At 41.2% G+C, this 27900-nt stretch overlaps 1 long non-coding RNA gene and 1 pseudogene across 3 annotated transcripts in view; one reads left to right on the top strand and one right to left on the bottom strand.

Annotated features, from left to right (window-relative positions):
• Positions 1 to 21543, bottom strand: part of LOC140664447 (uncharacterized) — a 28684-nt pseudogene extending 7141 nt beyond the window's left edge.
• Positions 1 to 27900, top strand: part of LOC140665400 (uncharacterized) — a 197864-nt gene that overhangs the window by 83954 nt on the left and 86010 nt on the right. The window lies entirely within an intron of this gene.

The raw sequence follows: 27900 nt of genomic DNA, 5'->3' as shown, positions 1-27900 counted from the left end.
CATACAATATCCATGCGATTTTCTATCTTTAGTTAGCATTTGTAATGAATTAGTATTTGCAGACTCGCGTACATGGAAAAAGAGCTGTTATTCCCGACGGCGTCGTTGTAATTTTTGCGTAATGAATACGCACTTGCATAGCATCGTGCCCGGAAGTTCGCTATGAATCTCTTTGGAAAATTCATCAGGATACAGGCGGTATACGGAAAATTAACTCACAGAAATGTACTACGCATTTTCGTCGATTCATGTTTAACAATAGCTTCTCGTATAGAACGGCTCCACTTGCCGAGAATATAAAGAAGCAGGCAAATATAATGCATGATGCAAATAATGCATGATCACTTAAGCTGTTATTAAGAAGTTCACATTTGCATAATTTCTTACAAATCAATAAACTATAATATAATTTTTTTTAAAAGATATCTCTCTTATCGAAGTTGTTTTAAAGAATAAAATACTACAAATATATAGATCAAATATTTCCAATTAATTGAAGCGAAATAATTTGCACATTTACAAACTCTTAATAAACTTTACTCGATAAACAATATATTGCAGCGATTAATATGAAAAAAAAATCACTGTACTCTTCCTGCTACATTAATAATTAATTTTATTTCCCAGCATCGGTGGCGACGAATGAAAAGCTATTCTTTTGTTACGTCATCATCAAGAATGCCAATATTACTGTAATATCGCGTGCATTTTATACCAATTTGAAATTCCACGCAATAAACGTCGTGATACATGATGAAACTGCAACGTGAAGCGTGTTGGCCTCATAAAGTGTCCAAATAGAAACCGCCGGCCAAAATTGCTTCGGCGGTACGTTAAACGCGCGTGAAAGTTACACGGCAAGCTTAGGTTGTCTCGCGCTGCCAATTAATAATCTCAGCACGTGATGCGCACAAATTAATTAAAAAAAAAAAAAAAACTACTATTCTCCAACGTCGCACTCGATAACGCGCGACGGTCACGCGATCGGAAGGGAAGATAAGGACAAAAGCCGAATCGGTCGCGATTCCCCTAATTAACGAATTTATTAAAATCGCACGGTGCGTTCTATCTCCCTTCCGCATGCGCGATTCCTTTCGCCAACGTACCGGTGACTAATAACCCGATTTCCTGTAAATTTCGCCTGGCCTCCCCGCGCCTTTTTTTTCCCTAGGAAATAACCGGTTTAATCAGGGACGGCTTCCTTCCCGTGCTATTTGCACGAAATTTCGGAGTTTCGAGCCCGCACGATACATGTGGGTGCCACAGCTGCGCCGAATGCCGGCTAAAATTAGGATGTGTGCGTGTGTGCACGCACAGTTGTATGTGTGCACGGGCACGGGCACGGGGCACGGGCACGGGCGCGGGTGCGGGCGCGGGCGCGAACGCGGGCGCAGGGATCTCTTTCTCCTTCCGTTTTTCGCCGCGTGTATCTCACCGGCTCTCTCCGGCCACCCTTTCACCCCTTTCTCTAGCCCTCTCGCTCCGTCGCTGGTCGCGCACTTTTTTCTCGTGTCTGCGGACGAAGATCGGTCGCTTGCCACGAGAAGAGAGAGGACGAGGAGTGGAAAATGAGAGGGGTCGAGGGAGAGAAAAAGCGGTGGTAGAGTGGAGAACACGGGGGGGAACACACGAGGAGGGGAAAGAGGCGAGGGGCGAGGGCCGAAAGAGAGAAGCGCCGACGAAAGAGCGAGAGGGAAACCAGGAGAGCTGAGAGGGTCGATAGGTGGGCACCGACCACCCCAAAAGTCCGCGCACTACCGCCTGGTACGAAGGGTCGACGAAGAGGCGACGACGCTCGCTTTATAAATATCTACCGTAGAACGTTAAACAGTTCCCTCGTCGCTAATGAAAATAGGTATAGAGACTGGAGTTGGCGTTCGTCTCCGTGCGATCTGATGATGTTCTGACGGGCATGTGTACTCCGAGTTTAATTATTTCTTCTTAAAAAGCTCCATAACGCCTGTGTTTTAGCAGTTATAACTCTAGCTCGCTCTAGCTTTAGCTAGCACCAACTCGCGGCCATGTAACGCGACTAACGAGATGCGCACGAGTCATGACGACCAAAAAATCGCCGACTCTGTGTTTTGCGACAATGTCGAGACGCGCACGGTTCGACTAAATGAGCCGTCTTTGATTTTGGACACGAAGAATGTATTTTTAGCAAATTGTAATTACGCAGTCGTACGTCCGTCTCCTCTTCCGCGCGAGCGGTGCGTCAAACAATATTATTTCTCGCGCGCGCCTGTGCGAGCACGAAACGGTATTCATTTACGTTGCACATAAAGAGAATATATGTACAAGGCAAAAATGGCGGTAGACGTTCAACAAAAATAGGCACGAGAGAATACATTTCCACAAAATTATTATCATGCAATGTATAATTACGTGCAGTACGTAGAGAATTGTTCACGATAAAAAGAGATGCGACGACTGGCGAAATCAAGAAACAAAAAATAATTGGTTGCAGGAGAGGAAGCTCGCTATTACTTAATTAATTATATTCGTACATTCAATCTTTTTTGCATTTCTCCCTGCGTCTATTCCGATTTTCACAGTTTATTTAGATAAATGATTGGGCTCTTGAAACAGGACCGAATGCGCACAGAATCGCCGCGTATCATAAATCCGTCACTGTCGATTATATTTTCCGTTTCCATAATCAACAACAAAGCAAAGGCAACGCGATTAAGGTAATTTTAGTTTTCAATTAAATTTTTAAATATTAATTCTAAAACATGAAACCACTACTAAAATTAAAATCATCTCTTGAATTAAAATCATTTCGTGCAAAATAGTTTTACTCTGCATTGAATTTTGTAGTATACATATACTAACATCTAGATCTGTGTGTGTGTGTGTGTGTGTGTGTGGATATTTATATTTTTTTTATCCACAATTAAATATACTGTATAATTTACATATATTATAAAAATACAATAAATATTAGTGTAAAGTATTTGCAACATTATTTTAATGGACATTCTATTCTATTGATCATTACTTTATATTTTCACGTGTAATCTTGCGCATACATACATATAATTGTAAGTTAATGACAATAAGTCGTTCAGTTTATTGTAATACGAAATATTCTTTATATTTTCTTTATGTCTTCTTTTATGTCTACTTCCCTTACTAATATAACTGAAAAGAAGCTTAGTACCCCGAGAGTTAAGGGATAAGTGCGGTAAGTCCCAAAAGTAGAGAAAGGAAGACATCATCGCCATCCCGTAGGAGTTGCCTCGGCAAGTTATAGCCTGACCGAGGATGTCGGCTGACGTCTGAGATTTAGAAGCCGCAAAATAACAAAAGCTTAAACAATTTCCGGCTACAAAAGCGGAGCCATTCTCGTGCTCGACGTCGCGCCATTGTTTGCCCCCGCTGGTCACCGGCAGGCGCTGCGGAACCGCGATGGGTCGGGAGAGAGGAAGGGTGGTGCGGGTCACGGAGTCGGGGTAAGAGAACTTTATAGTGCACCACGTTAATATATCTCGCGAATGCAATATCGCTTTAACGGCTACGTTATTCCTGGAAGGAAACGAGCAACTTCTTGCAAAAAAATGTTAGCATACTTTAACTTGACCAATTGAACGTTTACAGTCGCTTGGCTTCAATACATTTCATTTTAAATATATAAACAAGAAGATGATTTTTAAAACATTTATCAATTCCATTAAACTTTAAGACTGTATTAAGATTTCTAATATTGGAATTATTAGTACTGCTGCGTGTGTTTCTTAAATTTTTGTACATCTTAATATACAAAAAATTACCAAGAAAAAAAATTTATATAATTAAAATGATATTCGTTTTAATTTGACCAAGTTGTGTATTTTATTTGATCTCAGTCTCTAAAAATGTAAGTAGAACGAAACATTAACTTTTCAAAAATACTAGAGTTATATACAATATATATATATATATATATATATATATATATATATACAGTAATATTAATTTATTATTAAAAAACAGTAGCAGAAGTAAGAATATAAAAGGACATTTTTAAAAGTTTTTTTTTTCTATCATATAAAGTAGAAGTATACATACATAGTCGAATGTCAACTTAAATGCTATTCAGTACGGCTATATCTTCACATAATCCGTTCCTTACATCTATGGCAGAGCCGTACAAAGACCTCGCGATACGTGCAGTGAGATATCAAACGGACTGGGAGGAAAAGCGTATAGCGTTTGTAGTCGGTGGCATTGCAGTGGCGCGGACGACGCTCATAGTGGTAGTAGTAGTGCCAGCCAGAGATGGTAGTGGTTCGGGCGACGGTTATCAAAATTGCGCGTGCCATTATAATTTTAAAGCCGGCTTTCCTCGTAGTACCGTCGCCTGGTCGTTGGTCCAGGAGGCAGGAGGCGGCGGAGAGATGGTGGAACGACCGGGGGGAGGGAAGGCCGGCGAGAGCGTTACGCGGTGGACATAGGTAGAGGAACAGGAAGGCGGAGGTGGAAGAGGATGGCGGCGGCAGTGACGGTGACCGAGGCAGGACGGCCGAGGAGGATGGCGGGGACCCGGCTCTCCGTGCACGCTGGGGATTGAAGTTCGGGACGACCGACCGGGGACGGCGGGGGTGAGGTAGAGAAGGGCCGGCGAGGGTGGGTCATTTATTTCCCTCCCGCGCGGCATAATTTATCGCGAGGATTTTCGCGAGAGCACGCAGAGAGCGCCGCGATAGAGGAAGAGGCAGGTAGGCGTGTGTAGAGAGAAGAGAAACCGTAAGAGGGTCGGCAACGGGGGTAGCGGGGGGACCGAGGGTAGGGTGGAAAAAGGGTGCTGCCGTCGCTGCCGCTAATGCCAGCCGCTGGCGGTATCAAGGAACCGATGTAAATGGAGACGGCGAATACTTATCCTACGCGTGTTGGTTCTTACGCCTTGCGTTTAAAATCGAATCGACGAAAAAATGTTTTTGGAGGAAAAAAAAAATACAAAAAAGATGCGAGTTATTAACAGAGGAAACCTAATCATGCATTACAATCTACTGTATAAAATCATAAAATAGAAATTTTCATTAAAAAGACGATTGTCTTCTTTTATATGTATATTTCACGAGAGAAAGAGAGAGAGAGAGAGGGAGAAAGAGAGCACACTACAATTATTTCAAATATGCACTACCATTGCATTGCTACCGCAGGAATATTAATGCTATTCAAAAATATTTAGTTATTAACCAACATTTTACATATAATTTTATAATTTTAAAATTACATCAAGTTAAAATTGTTAATATACTCGCATATGTATATATATCCAAGACGTTAATAGAAACGTATTACAATATATAAATGTATGCTCGTTATTATATCGCATAAGTTCTCATATGTTGAGTATTTTATCGCATTCCTATCAGCCTGGAAATATTTAATTACATAAATTATTTAAGTGTATATTTTTCTCAGTTGTAAAACGAGCTAATTAATATTAACTACTTTTGTAATTAAACCCTTAAAATAAAAGATCACTTGATTAACATCGTATTATCGATGAAAAATGTATTATTCTTAAAAGCTAATAAAAGTTAAGCTCGAACGCCAGAATTCAATTTCATCTATATACAAATCGATTACACGTAAATTCTATCGGAATAATTAATTTATTCGATATTTCTCTTATTCACGAATACCCTGATGACTACTATTCTAAGATACATGCTTTATATCAAAATTTCCTAATATAATCTTCTCTATCACATTTTAAATAAATAAGTAAGTCTCTACTTACGTAGAGATATATATAGAAATAGTTAGAATTATTATCAATAAAATGATAATTATTTTTACATTAGTATTAACAAACTAAATATCAATAAAAACTTGCGTTAATTTTTATATTTAAATTTCTGTTAATTGCTATATTTTTGATGAGTTGATATTCCTGGTAAGGAGATTGTCAGTTAAAAAAAAGGGCGTGATAACCCTAACCGCGTGACACCATCATTGATTTTTGTGGAAAAGGCTACCCCTAGCGAAGGCGCATAGGGAACAGGGTGGACTATAGGATCAAGGACGACAAGAAAAATGTGGCAAGTTTCTTCGCAAGCACCAAAAAAAAAGTCTTGAAAGCCATGTCTTTCTGACCAGACGTGAAGCTTTCCAACTAACAAGGATCAGAAATAACGAGATAAGCTTAAAGAGATTTCCACTAAATGTAGCAAATAAAGAACGCAGGAATACAAAAGCAAACAAAACAGTAAAAAATATATAGAGAAAAATATATTTTAAACAATATTTTAAATAAAATGAATATTAATATGAATGAATAGAATAATTTTTTAAATAAAACTTTAAGTTTTTAGTATTCGTTATAATTTAAATATACCGAGTGTGATCGTAGTTTTGTAGACATATGATACTTTTTTTCTCCAATCGTATTATTATACTTTATTATGTATGTATTTCGTTGGTATTGTCAAAGGTCCATTTTCAAGACAATTAAATTATAGAAATATATGAAAGAAAAATATATGAAAAGCGATTATTATTTACTGGACGTGTCAAAAATTAAAAATCAGTTATCTAATATCACAATGCCACAAAAATGTTACATGGCAAAATGAAATTTTCAACTAGTCTTATCTCTAGATCGGAACATATCTTGCATCTTAATAAAAAAAAAAAAAAACTGGATAGTAACGGCGTATGTGGCGTATATGATACGCGTGACCGTATGAACCTATCATTGATTTCCGTCGACGTACCGGAGGTTAACCCCAATAGAGGGACAATGTCGGGGCAAGAAATACAAAAAAAAAGAAGCAACGTCGGCACGGCCGACGAATATTTCGCGCGGGACAGGCCGGAACGAGGACGTCGCGGACAAGAAACGGGGTAAAGTTACGACGAGGGTGGCGGCGCGAGGCAGAATTTGAATCGATTCAGAAGCCTTGAAAGTCTAAGGGATGTTGTTCCGAAATTGATCCTCGGCACACGACGCCATCGCCCGCGTAAAAGTTGCGTACTGCGCACACCCCTGCACCGAGAACCCCTTCTACGAACCCCTTTTCCACCCCTACGATGGCGAAACGACAAGCCGGCGTGCGAGGGGACAACAGGGCGGTGGGGAAGAGGGAGAATGACGAGGACGGGGGTTCGGTAGCGGAAAGCCACTCTGGTGCGACCTCAGAGGGGAAAAATACATACGTCGAAGTGCGCTGGTCGCGAGGGTGGCGGCGCAGTAGCGCCGTCAACGGTGATGGTGGAAAGGTGGGTAAAAAGTGCGGTGAGTCCGGATTGGACCGTTATCCTGGAGTGGGGCACCTTCTGGATCCCCGCCGCTATCCTTGCGTCCCGCGAACCTCTCGCGCCGCCGTGGAAACTAAACTACCCTCTATCGTCGTGGAAAAGCGTCCCCCTTTCCCGACCTCGCCTTCTCCGCCGAAAATATTCTCCCAGTGGAGTGCGAGGGCACCGTCACTCTTGCGTGCATCCCTGAGCCCTCGTGGAATTCTGATCTTGCTGAGACAACGAGCCTTGGGAAATTTCGAGAGGACAAAGGGTCGTTAATTTCGGAGCGACTTTACGTGGAAGTTGAAATTTTAGAGAACGGTTAATCGCTGTCTCCCTCCTCCCCGTTCGTTTCTTTCTTAGCAACGCGTTATTATCGCTTTTAACAAACGTCGATAAATAATTAATTACACGATTAACTTAATGATCTTTAGGAAAAGAGTAATTAAAAACAAAGCCACACATGGTGCGTGTGTGTCTGTGTGTGTCAGTTAACCAATTGTTTTTATCACGTATTTAATGGACATTTATTTCAAATTTATTTTAGCACAAACACGATTAAACACTGTTTTATTACCTTTAAATTTTCAATATTAAGTATTTAAACTTCGTACCATAATTTAATTGAAAATACACTTTAACTAAAAATTAAATTTTTATTATCTAAAAATTAAACTTATTTTTCCCTATTTTTTACTACTGAAATTTATTACGAGCAATTTATATTAAAATGACTACCGAAAATAAATACTCTAATTTCTTTTAATTTATCACTAACCTATGTATTCATATAGACTATAGACCGTAGAGAGAGAAAGATAGAGAGAGAGAGAGAGAGAGAGAGAGAGAGAGAGAGAGAGAGAGAGAGAGAGAGAGCGCAAAAAATGACTGACATGAGAGCAAAATTCCATACTCTCAAGGGTGATATCCATAGATTATTGGATCTATAGCGACTGGTGATATCTTTGAAGGTATGGATCGAAAGGACAGCGCTTGGCGTGGGAAGGGAAAAAAACGCCGCTGGTTGCGAAAGGCTCCTTGTCGCCTAATGGAAATTCCACGTTTTGTCGCGAACGAACGGACGGACCGACGAGTCGGCGGGCCACTCGGAAAACGTAAAAATTGTCACTTTCAGCCGGCGCGCTTTGCATAATGCGCGTTACGCGAGGCGATCAGCATTCATAGAATAATTTCGTTCTAGAGATGCGGGCGTGTGAGCGCGCGAGCGCGAGTGGACGCGCGCGCGCACGCTTTCGCGACCTATCTGTCCGCCACGGCTGACAGGTTTTCCGCGGACCCATTTTAATTATCTCATCCTCCGAATTATTCGCTCGGGAGAGCGCGCGACCTGCCTTCGGAAACAACCGAAAAACTCTTTTTTCCCATTAATCTGTCTGCGCCGTTTCGTCTCCGGATGAGAACATCCGAAGGCGAATCGCGCCAGGATGTGAAAGACCGCGTGTGCTTCTTTTCCATTTCGTAAACCGAGCTTTGGATGCTGAAGAAGAACTATATAACAACTTCTGCGCGAGATAAACGTACGATTATTATTATCATGTCATGGTTAGCATGATTAAATTCTAATATAAAATTAGGATAATAATAATTAGGAAATAATCAATATTTAACCTTTGCAAATTGACTCGATGATTCGATATGCTCAATGTACATAGAATTGAAGAATTAATCAAAATATTTATGTAAAAATATGTAAAAATAAGCGCTATTTAGGGGACGCAAGTAATGTTATTTTGCGTAGAACATATACACGTGTCGTGAAATAACTTTATTCATTATCTGTAACTAGTACATTTGTATCTCTCGTTTTAATAGATTTTCGGATTTCCAACAAATATTTCCAGCAAACTTATTTTGAGAATGTAAAATATCATTATTTTTTTTCGCCGTCCGTTACTATTTATACAGACTGATATTCCAATTACCGACGCCAAGGAAATTTTAACATAAAGCAGTTTACGCAGAGCGTGCATATGTCGAGTATAAAAGAGTGCACGCTCTGAAAGGCAAAGGAACTTTGGTGATGAAAATTCTTGCATCACGCAAACGTCCGTGACGCTGCCGTTTCCGCTTTTGCAATTTCACCGAGGAGTGTCACCGGTCGCCCTCATCGTCAAAGGAACCCGAAATGCGAGCCCGGGCGGGCGAACAGACGCGCGTACACATCGCACCGCCTTTCTGTAGGACGCTTACAGCTTACGGCGTAATTAAAAGCTCAATTTATTCGTCGCGCACGCCACCAAAGACGGCCCGTCTCATTCATGAAACGCACGGCCGAGCGCTTCTTTACAATTAACTACGTCGTTTTTAGTCATCGCGACGCGACGCCGCGATGCTGGCGGTTGCTAAAACGCGAGAAACGCGTGGATAAAATGGAAGAAAAAAATGTTGCTTCCAGATCGCAACATTCCCCCGCGATAATTAATCAAGCTAAGAAAACCGTACGACCGTGAATCGTTTGCTGATGGAGAGAGAAACAAGCAAGAGAGGAAAAGAAAGAGATTGAGAGAAAGAGAGAGAGAGAGAGAGAAAGAGAGAAAGCGATTGCACGATGTTCGAAAGAGGGTGAAATGAAAAAGGGGAGAAAGAGATACTAAACATAGAGAGGTGGCAGCAGCTTGTAGGCAGGGAATTTGGCGGGAAAAACGAATCCAAACACGACGTCGGGGAATGAGCGAGAGGAGCAATACATCACGTTCTTTCGCTAGTAGAGACTACGACGGAAGGAAAAACGTAATGGGGGAGGAAAAGGGAGAAAGAACGGAAGGGCCCATGGGTCCTTGCGGGACGTTCACGCGCGATCTTCGTCTCTCATTCGCTCATGTGTTGTTCGCATTTTTCTCCCTTGTACCGACACTCTTTCCCCTTCTGCGCTTTTTTTAGACGAGTACATCCCAGCAGGGGGAATCAACCCTTCACCCGTAACGACGTATCCCCACCAAGTAGAGCCCACCACCACTGCGATCCGTCAGGGATGTGGGGGCCACAGGCACGGACGAAGGGTAATTTTTAAAACGCCGCTTGCGGGAAAATAAAAATTAGCCGAGGGAGGGAGGTACCATCGGTCTTCTCCCGAGGGGAAAGGCGGAGGCACAACGAGCGAGAGAGCTGACATTCGACGTGGAAGTGGGAAGAAAGGCGGGCGGAGAGACGGACATGGAAAAAAGTCGGGGATGGAGGCTCATTTTTCAGAAGGAGAAAAAAATTTGGGAGGGTGGAGGTCAGGATCCCGAATTGCTCGCGATGGAGGGGAAAGCAGCGCGAGAGGGGAATGTAAAAAAAAAATACTATTGGGAGCGCGATACCCCTCCAACGTGTACCCCCTTCCTCCCGCAGCTGGATCAGAGAAATTTACAGGGTGTTCCAGAAGGTATCGTTCCGCCCGCATTTGTTGGCGCACGCGATGCGTCACGAGGTAACACGTTATAGTATACCGGCCGATCAATTTGGCGGGAAACGATCGAACCTTTCATGGTTGAAAAGCCAACTGACGTCTGACAGATTGGCCGTCGCGCCCACCACAAGCGTTGACCTACTCGCATGTAATAAATACCGAGACGGGTATTTAAGTGAAATATTATAATATTTAACTTGCTTTCTAAATCAATCGTCGGGCATTTCCAAGTCAAGAAAGTGAATCGCAAAGAATTTTATACAAAAATGTAAAAAAAAATTGAAAACATTTTTTTTGCGTTGACTTATTTGTTATAATTATTATTTTCTATTTCAATTTAAATAATTATAAGTTCTAATAGCATCATATTTTAAAATTTATTAAGTGAAAAAAAAAACGTTTTAAAGAATCCCAAAAAAGATTGTTGGTGTAAACAAAAATATTTTTTAATTATAGTTCTACTGGTAATTATCACTTTAAAAAAAAAAAAAGTATCGTAGAGCTGACAGCTTGTTTCGTTTTCTCTCATCGGATGGATTCAGAGAAATTTATAGGTTGTTCCAGCAGCTATCGCTTTCCGCAGATTTATTGGCACGTGCGATGTGTTCGCGGAGAAGTCCAATATAGCAAAGAGAGATCTACAAAAATCGATTAATTCTCTTTAGAAAGCACATAGAGTCTTGTCTCATGTCTGCTATTAAGCATCGAAAAAGATAAATTGATAAAAATACCTGGCTTAATTTGATTTGCTCTGAAATGACATATAATTCTTGTAATTTTTGACTAAACAGTTGCAAATGTGTTTCAACGACCTGTCATGACGGTGCGCATATCATTAATGTCATCTCAGATTAATGTCAGCTACGTCTATCTCTTCCGATGCTAAATCGCTGCGCTAAATGTTTATATTGGTAGCGTCATTCGATTGAGCTAACCGCATCGTTATCGTCCCTAGAGGAAAAATCATAGAGATTTCACCGAAAGTATCGGTTTATACATGTTTATTGGCACAATGCAATGCGTCATGGGAAATCGCGTTATAGAAGAGAGAACGATCGGTTTGACGGAAATCTACCAAAATTTCCACAACGCAAGTTCGATCACATCGAACAGCTATGCTATGTGATACAAATTCACTAGCTTGCATAACAGAGATTTACTATAACGTAACACGTTACATAACATGAAAGTAATAATAAATAAAAAAGTAAGAAAAAATTTGAAAAAACGAGCAAACATTTTTTTAATACTTATACAAACTTGACATTGAACTACAGTTTCTTTATAATACAGTTTATATAAATAAAAATATAAATAAAAAATTTTAAAAAATTACAATTAGTTAAATAATATAATAGCTATATCAATTTTGAAAATGACAAATTGAATCTTGATACATTTCCCTTATTTATTCAGCAAAAAGTCAATATACACTTTATCTGCGAGAAATATTACATGGCAGGTGTCACTATAGATATGTATATACATATATGTGTGTGTGTGTGTGTGTGTGTGTGTGTGTGTGTTGTAAATGAAAAGAATGCCGTACTACGTATATTTTCGTATGAAATGCGTTATTGCTGCCAATTAAAATTCTCCAGTGCAATTCTCGCGAAATGCTTCAACAACGAAAATCGTAATACTTTGCGCGGAAACTGAGACTCAACTCGATTTTTCGATATCGAAAAAAATCTCACAAACTCTCTCTCAGAAACTGCAATCGATTCTTTTGGAGAAGTTGTATATATAGCTCGAAAACGCGCGATCTGCGACAATTAAAATGCGCGGGTTGAAATAATTTTCCGTATTATACGCACATTCGTCCGCCTTCTCCCATTGCGAATCATCCTAGTCCAATGCTGCACAGCTCACTCTTGATTAAGTTACCTTCCATTCTCGCGCGAACGATCGTTCGTATGTCGAGAACTGTTCCGCGCACATTCGTAATTCGTAGCAGGCCGCACTTAGCCGTACTAAATTGCATTCGTGAATCTCGTTAGGCAGCGTTTCTAGTCGAGCGCGACTGCTGTTCCCGCAATTTCGCACAGTGCATAGTCGTCGAAGGCGAAATCATACCGCGGATTCGTGAGAAACTCGATGAGCCTTCCATCAACAATCTCAGAATAATATCATATCAACGAAATTAACATGAAATGTGCAGCATAAATGAGAGATAATCAAAGACCTGATATAGACATTTAAAATTAAATATGATATCGATGATTGGTGTTTATAAAATCTGAAAATCATAACTGACCTACGTATTTATTTGCATTAAATCTCAACTTACATTTATAAATCGGATTTATTTTAATAACTAATTAAGTAGCGAAAGAAAGAGAGAGAGAGAGAGAGAGAGACATATAGACAGACAGAAAACAATATTAACAATATCGAAAATGCCTGATCAAATTTCATCGTCAGCATTTACTAATCGATTAACAGCTTCGCAGAGAAGCATAATGTTCTTGAATAATTTTCCAGTATGACAGTCTTAATACGAGCTAACGCTCATCCACTGCGTAATTGGAGCTTCAAAAGAAAAATTTGATACTAAAAACATTGACTATGTCATCGGATATTTTATCTCAGAAACGGATAGATCGTTGCCAATGATACGCTATTGTCGAAAAACTAAAATTAAGATTTTTTTTTAAATGAAAATTAAAGGTACTACAAAATTAATTTTTCTTAAAACTCTTGCAGAAAAATACAATTTTAAAAATACTGTTTTAAAAATATTGTTTAAAAAAGAAATATTTTGTCAATATTTACAAGATGCGATATATAAAATCCATACATATATAGTAAAAGTATACATTTATGGATTTATATTTATAAAGCAAAACAATAAATAATAATAAATGTGGAAGCGGCCGCTAAAAATTGATTGCAAAAGAACAATGGAAGCACGTAGAGCAGCGATTTTCTTCAATTACATTTCGCGACATTTACAGTAATACAAAGTACATACTCTAGAATCCCATCAAACGGCAGACACTCGCACGTCAGACTTAATGCACGTTTCATTGTGCCACGATAACCATCCTGCGAAAGATCGATGAGAAAGCTCTATAGCAAATTGGAATACCAATATTGCATTCGTTATATAACGTATTTGCGTCAGTAATGAAGAAAATTAAAAAGAGTCAACTAATCGTTTTTTCAACAAAAATTAAGACAAATGTAACGACAGTATATATTCGGATATATAACTATAAAAATAATTTCATTAATCTCATAAAGAGATAAAAATATAGCTTATTATTTTCTTTTTCATGCTTTCGCTATATTCGCGATTTTATTCTGTATCAGATATACCAGAATCTCAGAGTTCTTAATTTAAATGCTAACAATAAGTTCTTTAATCAACTTGAGTTGATTGAAGAATCTAAAATATACCAAATTATCTGTCCTGTTATACTCTAATGACGAATTAATATTCGAAATTAAGATTTATTATTCGTGAATTAAGTTTGAATTGATTATTTTTTCATATATAATATCTTATATGTAGAGCAATAATGCCGCATTGTACGAGGCGCGTAGTTCTATTACATTAGTTCTATTACATTTATATTCCCGACATATCCTCCCCCGATTCGTTTCTTGTATGTGGTAACAAACGGCGTGGAGCGCACGTAGTTACAGCATTATCCGTATGCAAAATAATTACGAATAGCAGTGCATGCGCGGCGGAATTTTATGTAAATCCGAAACCGCGGGCGCCCGTCTTAAGCCGCGCTACCCTGTGTTTTATTTTCGCAAAACGCCAGAGCTTAATACCCTAATTAATGTAATTTGGTTTCTATACCGGGAGCAACTTCCTCTCACCACTGATTTCTCGCGCGTCCTCCCGCCCCCTGTGTCGCCCTCGTCCCCTTTACTCTAGCTTCTCCACCCGACGGCGGCCACCCCTTTTCCGGCCACCGAACGGCCCGATGGTCATCTAAACTTTTCCCGTAATTAGTTATAAATTTCATTCCCGTTCTACGTAACAATATTCCTACGCGACCTCACTGGAACACCGTGTAGTGGTGGTCGCAGGAGGAAATGTCTGGGGAGTAGGAGAAAGAGAAAGGGGGTAGAAGAGAGTAAGCGCGCGAGAGGGACAACTTTAGGGGAGAAAAAAAAATGGGAAAGAAAGACGAGGGAGATGAGAGAGAAGGAGAGGCTGAATTTCGTTTCCCGCCAGCAGTGGTGCCTGTCAGAAGTACGGAGGAAGGGGTGAACAGCCGAAGAGGAGGGATGGATGATGCGGTTGGAGGGGTTTGATGGAACCCGGACGATCAGAGAGAGAGAGAGAGAGAGAGAAAGAAAGAGAGAGACACGATGGTGTAGACTAACAGCGGTGGCGGGAGGATACGAAAGAGGATGGCGAAGCAGCGCGCGCTAACGAACGAACGAACGAACGAACGAACGAACGAACGAACGAACGAACGAACGTACGAACGTACGAACGTACGAACGAACGAACGAACGAACGTACGAACGTACGAACGTACGAACGAACGAACGAACGAACGAACGAACGAACGAACGAACGAACGAACGAACGAACGAACGAACGAGCGAACGAACGAACGAACGAACGAACGTACGAACGTACGAACGTACGAACGAACGAACGAACGAACGAACGAACGAACGAACGAACGAACGAACGAACGAACGAACGAACGAGCGAACGAACGAACGAACGAACATGGTATAAAGAGAGCAGGATGGAGAAAATTCGAGCCCTCTACACCCTCTAACCAAGTGGAGAAGCTTGGTGGGGGCGGCGGCCATTTTGCGAGCCGCGAAAAACAGCCCTACCCGAGATAGCGCAAAGGGGGCTTCTGCCACCAAACCCAGCATCCACTGCTTCCCTCTTCTCCCTTCTCTCTTCTTCCTTTTGCTCTCTTTTCTTCCCTCTCCTCCTTCTCCAACCATCCCTCCAAGAGCCATTCCCCTCAAACCCCTTGCGCCCTTGCACACGTACACGCGTGTATTTCTCTCGGGCGCTCTTATTCGCACGGTACTTCCTACGACCCTGTATTAAGAGCAAAATGTGGACGAACATTAGACACTAACGCTCGTTTAAAAATACATTCGTATTTGCGAACTCTCTGGCAGTCGGGCTCGGTTGTACGGCATAAAGAAGACCGAGGAGCTTCGTTGCTAGCGCACGGAAACGCTCGGGTCCAGCGCGAAATTTTTTTCGACGGAAATGAAACTTTTACTCGCCTCTCCTTAACTCAATTAATCGAGAAAATAAATCAAGCATATAAAAATGTATTTACTGAGGTCTTATTTTACAAATGGAATTATATGTACAATTTTAAACATATTCGAACCATTTTTTATAAATAACTATCTCGCGATATTGCGATGTTTTATATATGAATCTGTTAGATACGTGAATATTTTTCTTAAAAAAAAAAATCTATAAATTAATCAATTATCAACGATGTTCAAAAACGTCTAGAAATTCAATAGCCGACAACGTTTGTAGTGGTCACACATTATTGAAATAGCGACAGCAAAATAATTTAAGAGCGCGTAAGCGATGATTTGATTTTTAATTAATGGCGAGTTCGTCGAGTTTGCGCAATTATATACACCTCGACGTTCTCGCAAGCGCGACATGTAATACAATACTTAACGCGGAATTCATTAGAGCGAAATAAACGATTGAAATATATTATACTTAATTAGCACATTGTCGAATGCCACGGCAAGACCTCATAACCCACATTTTCGGAAAATCAAATTATTGTTATTTTCGGAATCACCTGTTGGCAATATCCAATCCAATAATATCTCACGTCCCGCAGAAATCACACGGCCACCTGCGATATATTTCTACGCGACGATTTTTCGATACATCGTGCAGAATTTATTTGCGGTCAGATTACAAAAAGTACTACGGTCAGCGCGTATCGTGATTAAGATTATAATCTATCATGTATAATCTATCAAAAGTTATAAATTGTTCGTTTTTTTTCTCATATTTTTATATTATTATACTTTACTGTTTTTAAATAACATTATAATATAATTTGTAAAAACTTTTTGTAATCTTCCAATAAATCGAAATATATCATAATATTATACATTATTTAGTTATTTAGTTATATCATTATATTTGTACAATCAAAATGTATGACTTTTTTCATTAAAAACTGTCTGGGTTCAAAATCTTAGTTTATTATTAAGAATTTGGAAAAGCATATCTTACATTGAACAACGAATAAAAATGACGATAAATTTACAGAGTAATAGAAAGATTCAATTCAAATTAATATAAAATCATTTTATAAGAGAATTGTTTATAATATAATTATAGTAATTAACAAAACAAAATAAATATATTCAATTCATAAATCTACATAAAAACTCCAGATCGAAAAAAAGCGTACACAGTAGAAATACGAGACGATTAACTACTTTCGTATGCCAACACGTACGACCCAAGCTCGTTCGGATGGCGGTCGACCCTCAGCCGGAGGGTGAATTTTTTTCGGTACCGAGTGCGTACGGGCACGTCACCCTTAACACCCCAAACCGCCACGGCCGATCGGCTGTCGAACAGGTTCCCTCGATCGGGAAAGGGTTACCCCGAAAGCCGCAGGTGCAACGAGCGAAAAATTGAAGCCGACTCCCCTCTCTCTTCCTTGCCGACGAGAAGGCACGAGACTCTATTTGGTGAGGTTTAGTACAACGTTTTGCCGCCCTTCGCAAGGGCAACCGGCGTCCTGAGACCGCGAATCGCCGCGAGGGTAATGTGTGAAAAACAGAGACCGTAGACATCTAGGGAGAAAGGATGATGGAGGGAGGAAGATGGAAACGTGGCAGAGGGAAATGCCGTGGGACAATCGAATTCGCAACACAGTCTCCGCTTCTAGACGATCATTCATCCCTTTCGCTCTTACTGTCGCTTCGCATTCCTCTCTTTGTCCCCCTAACTTGCTCCATCCTTCTCTTCATCGGGCCGATTTTCTCCCGACCGACTCTTGTTCCTCCTTCGCCACTTCTATCCCTTCCATCTGCATTCTCGAAGCAACGAGGGCATTACGTCCAATTACAAAAAGCTTTCAGCAGATCAAATTCGGGATGGCGGAGTTTTGATCACGACCCAGAAGAGCGGCTTGGCTCAATTAGAATGAAGTCCCCCTTCTCTGCCCGTATTCCGTAAATTCGTTTTCGCGGTACGATCGCATCCCGATTCGTCCGCTCGCGTGAGATTCACTCGACTTCGCTTTCTTCCTTTATCCTTTTGATCAGACTCACCGGACCGTAAAGGCGTTCCTTCAACTTCGCTTGGTTGCCGCTTGGAATTGACTGATTGCGTGCGACATTCGTCCAGTTAAAAGAATGCTACCCAGTTGCGATGAAAATTATCGGTTGATCGATCGCGATTGATCGAACCAATATTTAGAATGAACAGGTCTTCTCGCGCGCAGCTCTTATTCTACACGTTACAATATACAATATTATTTCTGTGCTATTAAAATGGGACATATAAGATGTACAAAGTTATACATATATATATATATAATATATACACGCAAGATATTTTCGCATCATTTGTCATGTATGGAGGCGTATAGGCGTTTATTCAGTCGAGGGGCATTAAAACGTGGACGGCGACAGCGACTACGAGGTCGTCACGAAAATTACCTATGCGGGGTGGAGGATTACTTATGCGGGATAGCCGGTGGGATGGCATGTAGGGATGCAGACGATGTGAAAGCTCAACTACCGTGGAAAAATAAATGTACCGTCTGTTCTCGAGGGTGAGTTAGCAATTGCAGATCGCAGATTCAGGCAACCTGTGATTATAAAATACGAACGATCGCGATTGTCGTACGTGACTTCTTTCTAAGAGATCTTCCTCTTTGTAAGATAAGATTAATTGAGGAACGCTGTCATGAAAATTGTCGCGTGAAAGTATTTCTTATCTACGTTTCTGTTTTTCAAGTAGCGATACATCGCAACTGAGGGATGACTTTGTTAAAATAATTTTATATTTATTTAATTTTTAGACACTTTGGTCTGCCGGAAAGATGTATATATACTCTTTTCGCTTTCAGTACATAAAATATAAAAGAGCAAAGTAGAGTGCGAGAGAAAATCTCATGTCGTATCTTTAAAACCACTTTTGATGCGAGATTCATCCGGTTTATTCGTGCTCCTTACTACAACTCGTTTTCGCTCGCACTTTACAGCTTACGCGTGGGAATGCGCGCGGCGACACGGCTGGCGCGAACGACGCGACCCATCGGCGTAAACTGCATCGTAAACTGCATCGCACGCTCCGGTCTTTACGAGCGATCGAGCAATTACAGGTCGACCGTGCCGGCAGTTTCCGAGCAGGTCGTTACGTTCGCGACGAGCCTGGCGTAACATTGTTGCACGGCCGACCTTTGTCTACCAGCCTTGTTGTTCTTACATACTCTCTCTCCTCCCCCCTCCCCCCGCCTCTCCCCCCCCCCTATAATGCAACTCCATCGTTCATCGCGTCCACCCGAACTTTCTCTCTCTCTCTCTCTCTCTCTCTCTTTCTCTCTCTTTTTTATTCCTTTCTTTCGCTATCTCTATCTGCTTTCTATTCCCGTGGACCACCTCTCTCGCGCGACCACACGCCAATAAACAATGAATACATGAATATGAAAATTTCCATGAGAATTTGCTCGCGTATGTACACCCCGTGACTCCGCGCTCGATCTCCAACAAACACAGCGGCATGACTGTGTTGCACTCTGCTGCATCATCGTGCATCGCATCAATCTACGAGTGAATTCTGGATGGACCGGAAAGCGTAAATCTACGATAATGCGATTGAACCTGAGATCGAGATAAGAGACTCGAGGTCAAAGATAAAGATTAAAAAATTTATATATTGAATCAGGTTTTCCTATAGACATAATACATCCATGTAGTATATAGCACTATTGTCGTGTGAGAAAGAATAGTATAATAATAATAATAATAATAATAATATATATATATATATATATATATATATATATATATATATATGTGTAGCAAGATACAAAAAAAAACTTTTAAAATTCTTTTTAACATTTTCGTGTTAACTAAAAGAAATATGGAACTTAATTGTGGTTTTCATCTGAAACAATTACGTAAATAGAAATCTTGATAAATCATAAAAACAAAATTACTTCTGCAGAAGAATCATATTTTCGAATAAAAATTATTATTATTATTATTGTTTGTATATATAATAAATACATACATCATAATATCTCTACCGGAAACTAATACTATCAGACCCGTATGCTACCGATATTCTCGACACTTTCATATATGAATCTAATCAAGAGTTAATTTATAGTAAAATTTCTTAGAAAAACATATTTTTTAATTTTTCGCTCAAATATATTTACAGTTAAAAGAAAATAATAGATTTTCGTTTATTAATATGCGACGAAAAGAAATATTATTCGTCGCAAGCACAAATTCATATATCTGAAAAAAAAACAAATCTACCCCATGGTTAGCCCGCGTACGAAAAGAATCGACATTAATGTTGATAGAAAACAAATCTTCAACGACTGCACTGCGTCGCTAGGGAAAAAATGCAGCGCAGCGCACTGCAGCGCAAAGAGAAACAGAGACGAAGAGAGAGAGAGAGAGAGAGAGAGAGAGAGAGGGGAGGGGGAAGGAGAGATAGAGACAAAGAGGAACGAATGTATACGCGGCTCGCGGGCGAGCATCGGCGCGTTTATTCTTCCGCTGCAGGGCGGCACGTCGGAACATCGGAACGTGGCGGAAGCGAGCGGAACGGGCAGAGGCCTCCTCCCGTAATAACAGATGTAAATTACGTGCGTACACGTACGCGCGCAGCAGGCAGGTACGTATACCACTGGGGCGGCGGGAGGGGAGTGGAAATGACTGTGTGTGCGATGCGTGTGCGTGACGGCGCGAAGCGGTGAGCACCGACGAGTAGGTGAATGCACGCGGGCTTCGTCGTCGTCGTCGGTCGACGTCGACGTCGTGGCGTGCGCGCCCGCACACGCATAGCCGCGGGTCTGGAATATTTGCAAGCCAAATTTTAATACCGGAATTAATTTGACCCGAGGAGGCGGACATGAGAGAGAGAGAGAGAGAGAGAGAGCGAGAGAATTTGAGGTAGTTAGGTACACACCTTCCCGGAGATGTACGGCAACCCGGTCCGGTGGCTTGGGCAATGGGGAAGCGAGGTGGCCGAGTCATCTCGCCGCCTTCTACATCAAGGGAACGACACGTCGCATTATGTAAAAAGTGTAAGCTAATTTATCGACGTCGCGCGCGTAGAAAGGGCGAACGGCACGGCGGAGTCCGCGAAACTTTCCTCCGCGGTACTTTAGCTTTATATCGTGAATTATTATGGCCGCCGAGTTCGACCCTTTTCTCCCTTTCCCGAGGATTCGCCGTTGCCTCGGTGCGCAGTGACGCGCAACTTTCAACGATCGTTTTGGGGGAGATTTCTTCTATGAGAGATATGACAGAAAAACATTTGATAAAACAGCGTTGGTACGTCCCACAGTATTTTCAGCTGGCTGAGATACCAGCATCACGTACTCGCAAACGTTACTATCTTGATCCTGTCAATGACCTGATCCTTTATATTACAAAGGACAAAGGAAATTAAGGAGAGCGCGCAACTTGCGCCAAAAGTTGCGCGTCACTGCTTCATCTCGCGGCTCTCGGTTCTCTCCGCTTCGTTCCATACGTCTTTCTCGCCTCGCTCCACTCTGTCTGCTCTGTACCGTTTTCTTTCCCCGATGCTCTCCCGTCTCGTCCCCCGTGTTCACCTACGTCCGTCCGATACAAATGGCCAAAGTAAACTTCGCCATTACGAAGTACCTGGCGCGGAAGTCACTCCGCGCTATGAAGCCACCCACCATTTTGGCGCTGCCGCCACCATCCACGGGAGAGAAACTCCCCTTGGACTTTTACGGAGAGAAAGGGACCCCTACTCCGTGTGCCCGAATGCACAGCCGGCCCAAAAGGGCACCGGAAGGGAACTTATTCTACCAACCTAACTCGCGTTTGCTATTAACTTTTGCGAAAGTAACGCGGAAATACACGAAAGCCATGTTGAAAAATGATCAGACAAAATTTAACGAATTGCTAAATTGATTACTCGTGTACACGTCGTACACATAACATGTATACGAAGCAGAAATAATACAATATAAACTAATAAATATTAGATTAATTAGATAATTAGATAATTAGATCATTAGATTAATTAAATATATGAAAGTTTGAGCGAAAAATTATGTTTATATAGTAAGAGCTCGCATTTTTCATTCCTCAAAATATGCGAATACTCGTTTATGATAATGTAAGAATAATCCTCTTCAAGATCGAAGGCAGATATAAAAGGATAAAACCTTAGCTTGGCCCTTTCGACGGTTTAGAATCGCTTTCTATTCAACAAGAACTTCCTCAACCTTAACAAAAGGATATTCAAATGCGTTAAACAGGATTTATCACTTGTGGTAGAAAAAATACTTCGTATAGAATATACAAAAGCCAATAAGGCAAATTGGATTAGAATCAACGAGAAGAGAGAAGAATGCCGGTAAAAATTAATTATTCTTACGTTAGATATTTATATTTGACAGATTCAAAGCGTAATATCAAACTGCTATATACGTAGCGGGTAATTAAATTTCGTAATCGTTGACTTGATCTAAGAGATAGGAGAGAGGGGAGAAAGAGAGAGAACCGTTCGACAATTTTAATTAAAATTATTTAGAGGTGGTACAGGCGATAATTAATTAAGAGTAAGGATACGCCGGTAATTAAAATCCCGCGAAGAAGAGGCCGATCGCACCCACTCCCGGTGTATACGAGGGCCTAGGGACGCTCAGTTCGAAGGTGAAAGGCGTCCAGAAAAGAGGACGCGAACGAGGGAGAAAGGGGAGAGACGGGAGAGTTGTGAGTGTGTCGGAAGGCTATTTTCGCTGGATCCAGGAAATTCGCAGAAATCCACTGAGGCGCGGTGCTCTTTTCATCGGACGCGTCGCATCTCCTAGGAGCATTAATTCAATATCTAATTAACTCTCTCTCGATCCTCGGAGTCTCGAGACCTCTCCTATTCTCGCGGGCGCGCTGCTTCAATTTTACGAGCTGTTGCGAAAGGCAGTGCGCACCGCGATGCCTGGCGACGGTCGTAAATAGCCTTCGCTTGGGGATCGTCGAATAATTTCAGGAAAAAAAACTCAGCTCTATAACCGACGGAAGTTTGCGCGAAATAAATAATTGAGTGATATCCACAGAGTCGAGTGATATCCAGTCGCAACCGAAATTGCGCGAAACTTTCATTAAGTTCGACCCGCGGGATCAGCCGACCGACATCTTGTATGATTGCCGACAAATAAAAAAAATTACAGAAATTCACAGGAGAGAAAAGCACCGCGCAATATATATGTAATGTACAAATACTTTCCGTTCGACTTTTAAAAGAACGGAAAAGGTCTCTCTTTCTCTCTCTCTCTCTCTCTCTCTCTCTCTCTCTCTCTCTCTCTCTCTCTCTCTCTCTCTCTCTCTCTCTCTCTCTCTCTCTCTCTCTCTCTCTTTCTGTCTCTCTCTTTCTTTCTTTTTCCGTCAGATCGAGAAAACTACTTTACGAGCTGGATTACTACTTTACATCGTACATATTCTACGGAGCGACGAGGGAAAATCGCTCGAGTCGCCGTTCCCTCCGGGTTCGACCCTTCGCGCGTACCCTCCCTTCCATTCGATAAACTTTGTCGATTACACTTTTCCGTCGAGCGGCCGACCGACGTGAGCGGCAGCCGCGCCCGTGTAAGTTAATGAATCTCACGTCGGGGACGCAAGGTGCGGGGATATCCGGCTGACCCGAGGAAACTTGCGTCCAGAATTACGCAGGGACGAAAAGAGGACGAAGGTTCGTGTTTGAGGGGAATAATCTAGTAATGGCTTCCTCTCCCCCCTCCCCCCCCCTCTCCCCCGCCGTCCCTCCGATAGTGTCCGCGCCAGCAAAATCTGCCTACGTAAGGTAACGATTCGCCGATAATAATTGTTAAAATTCACTTTTAATTAATTAGAACATTTATTGCTTACGAAACACTATTGTATAATAAGAATAAAGCTAGAATGGATAAAAACAAATTTTTCTTTAAGCACTAACATAATAAAAAATATGAAACAAAATATGACACAAAGTCTCCTATTGGAAGTCTCTTATTAAGAGAATGCTCTCATAAAGAAGGAAAACTAGTAAAAATATATTTAAATAACAATTAATATAACAATTTGCATAATGATTAAATATATGTAAATTAAACATCATTCTGCGAACATTGATAAAAGATGTGACAAGAAATTAATTCTAATATTTTACTTTTTTCGTTATTATTTTTTATCATATATATCATATAAGAATAATTTTTAATCTTATCTATTTAATAAATAACGATACTAATATTGTTCGACATAATTTAAATGTACACACAAAATATTGTGTAAATAGATTACCACTTAATAATTGAAATTATACTTTAATGCAATAAATAGAAAAAGACGCGATCTTATTACAACAATCAACAAATTGTAACACAATCTAATGCAATTCATGAATATCATTTAACTGATAAAAGAAATAAATGAAATAAAGAAATGAAAAGAGACAACTCTGCTTCAAATGCAGGAAACATATCGCGACGAAAAAGAGAATGTTATATTCGATATTCGATAAGTTTCGTGCTCGCGCGTTACAATATCCTCAGATACAAACACCCTGTGTTTATAGAATGGAATTTCATTTGCTGAACGAAAGGGAAATAAAAACAATCCGCCCTCGCGTACATCAGCTCGCGAAGCCGCTTGCGAGCTCGCGCGCGCGCGCTTGGCACTCTTTGATTTTCACTCTCGGCATCCTTGACCCAGAGACCACGTTCGATTCCAACGTCAGCTTCAATTTTTTCGCGCGGTTCTTTTTATTCATCCGATACCTCACCTTCCTCTTTCACCATGCCGCTTCTTCATAGCCGCCTCCTCCTTCGCCTTCTCCCAACCCCGGTAAGCTGCCGCCCTCTCTTTCTGCCGACCAAAAGAAAGAGAGAGAAAGAGAGGATCATCTTCCTTCCTCCTCTCGTCCTATCCTTTCGCGTCGTCGCCATTTTGCGCCCTTCATCGATCCTGCGCCCACGCACTCCCCTGCTTTTCCCGCCACTTTTCTCCCTCCCAACGAGTCGGCGTGCGCCTCATATTCGCTCTGACTCTGACTTTTCCGTCTTCTTGATCGGCGAAATATCGAAATCGCTTTCCGAATTGTCGCCGACTCGCGCTAGACGACTCGCTCAAGTCGCTACCGTTCGCCAACTGATTTGTCTTTGCAGCCTTCCGTTCCATCGACGATCTCGCACCCGGTTTGCGTTTGAATCGATTTGCATAGAGCTACCGAAGGACCGGATTGGAACGCTGCCGAAGAGAGAGAGAGAGAGAGAGAGAGAGAGAGAGAGAGAGAGAGAGAGAAAAGAAATGTATGGAGCACAACGCCTTTTATGGTAGAGAGCAATCTCCATTGTCAGACCCCCAGCAGAGCTGCAGCTCGGCCCCCTCCAAATAACCCCAACAAGCTGTAGCTCTTTGGCTGCAGAAGTTCTGCAGGATCCTGCAGAACCCTACGGATCTTCCGTCTGATCGAAGCTCGCGGAAACTCGTTTACGGAATAATTGAAGCTTGGCTGCATCTTGGCAGTTGTAAACGATATTGTCTGTTTTAGAAACGTTTCTACTGTAATTTGGAAGAAGTATGAATAATGCTGATTGCGAGACTAATTATGAAGTCCAGACATCAAAGCAGGCGTGTAGTTGTGTTTAATATTGCGTCCAACAATGTGTACTTTTAACGATATAAAGTTTACTTTACAGAAAGATTAATGTATAAAACGTTTTATGTGCACATCTCACATTCACTCACTATATGCTATTATCTACTTAATTTTAATCATTAATCCTAGCAATATGAGTCTAAAAAAATGTCCAACAGCTTTTGATTGCAAATTATGCAACACACATTTCATGATAGCTTCTCATCACACACATACACACAACACTGGTAGACTCTTACTTTATACGTATAATCGTTCTCTATATTCGCGAATGTAATATAACAGCAATAAACCACACGGTATTACGTGACGCGGACAATTTTCCTCTTTTATAACATTCGGAGATAAAAAATGGCCTTCTTGGTAACGTATGCAAGCAAAAGTAGTTCGGTATCTCTAGGATTAATAACTCTAATCGTTATAATATATCGTTGAAGAGAGTGCTAAAAGAATGGTTATGACAGAAAACGACTTTATGCGTGTAACTGTCTTGCGGCGGATAAACGCGATCTAGCTGAAGTGCGCTAGAACATGTAAAAATATCCCTCGAGATGATATATATTTACGACAGAAGCAAAAACGCTCATACGAAACGGGGATAAAAATACTTATGCAAGGAGCCGCGATTGTAATTCATATTAAGCATTGCAAATGAATTCAAAAATCGTGCTCCCTCTCCCTCGTGCTCGGTAGCTCGCAAAGAGCCGCGCGCGCGAGTCCCGACGAGCGGCGTGACATTTATTAAGTTGTTACGCGAGCAAAAAGCTATTTACCTTGTTGCCAAGTAAATTTCCAACTGAAAGTTTCCGAGAACGCGGACTGTCATGTATGTGTTTTCGCATTCGAACGTATATACGCCCAGTTATCAAGTTCCGCTTAGTAGCGTCTCGCGACATGTCTGTAACAGTTTTCCGCGGGCGATTTCCTAGTCTATCTCCCCATCTCTCTAACCGCCCGAAAGTTTCGTTTGACGTCAGTCTTTTCAGAAGTTAAATCGTAGCCCCGGCGTTGACGAACGTTTTGAGGTCGACGTGCTAAAATACAAGCGTGTTTTACACACAACTTCCTCTGTATTTCCCCTACCGAAAGTTGCGCCAAGTAGAATTCATTTTACTGAATTTATAATCATTCGTAATTACATTCTCCGTAATAATATCTCCGGGACGTCAGCCACCCAAACGATAAGCAATTCAGTCGTACAATCTCGCCCCGACAAGACCCGCTGCCTGATTAATGCATAGTATTCAACCCGACGTTCCACGATCAAACAATCAGTTTAGAGCTTCGCTTCAAAGCTTTGTTCATCCTCGCAGACAGCTGTGCCAGCAGTTCTATAGAGAAATCGTTGGAGGAGTTTCATTGGTGAAAATCCCACGATTTCGTATGCAGGAGGTGCTCGCACGGCCTCCTTCTACCATTATATCATGAATCTTCCAGTGGCGAGCGATGCACGTCCGGACGTCTTTAACCGCTATCAAACGCGATAAAATCCCACGGTTGTAATCGATAATGCCAGTCCCGACGCTTACGCACCGTATCGTTCGCGTCGTCATTCTGTCGTGAGAATATCTTCCTAATGAATAAAGCTAAGTTTATTTTTCAGCGGCGCACGCATTATAGATCGCGTGAACACGCAAACCTCTGCAAATCAATTTTTCTTAGAGAGCTGCTCGAAGATCCCCAGCAACGAACCGGTTGCAGCAGACAGTCGGATGACGAAACGGGAACTACTAGGTAAATCGATCTAGGACTTGTTTGACAAGGGGTCACACTAGCGAGGCCAGCAGGTTGCTTCAGAGCACGAGTCGAGGTCCCGACCTAAAGTTCTCACCTTTGATCCTATACAGGTATATTCGGTGCGAATTGCAAACGGAAATTTATTCAAAGACTTACACAAAATATTCTCTCTCGTACGTCCTAATGAAATATCATTTAAAACTTTTATCTTAAGATTTATACTATTTTTTTTTGTTAAGGCCGTCTAAAAAAATTGAACGGCCGATGTGACATTTATAGATTTACATTATTATTTATATATTTAAATTAAATCACTTATATTAGACTATAACTTTTTGGAATTATATTTTATCGTTAAGAGCACGGAGGCTCTCCGAACATCACGCAATTTATACCTTGTCCGATATCGTAATAAAGAAACGTTATCTATCTTTTAACGAGGCGATATAATTAGAGCAAAGATTAAGTTTCCAATCACAGTACGTCAAAAGTCTGAATTCTACGACTGAAAGGTACGGCGAGCGATCGAGTAATAATGGTGAAGCGATTGGATCATAGTCGGATCGTGAGAGCAAATCGCCACGGCGTCCGATCCGCGTGATATAGGCCTATTATGTAATCGGCGTGTATCAAACTGTGTATCAATATGTCCAGCATA

Source organism: Anoplolepis gracilipes, chromosome 4 (genome assembly GCF_047496725.1).
Source record: "Anoplolepis gracilipes chromosome 4, ASM4749672v1, whole genome shotgun sequence".
Lineage (NCBI taxonomy): Eukaryota > Metazoa > Arthropoda > Insecta > Hymenoptera > Formicidae > Anoplolepis > Anoplolepis gracilipes.
The sequence above is the reverse complement of the archived record's forward strand: the minus strand, read 5'-3'. Positions and strand labels throughout refer to the sequence as shown.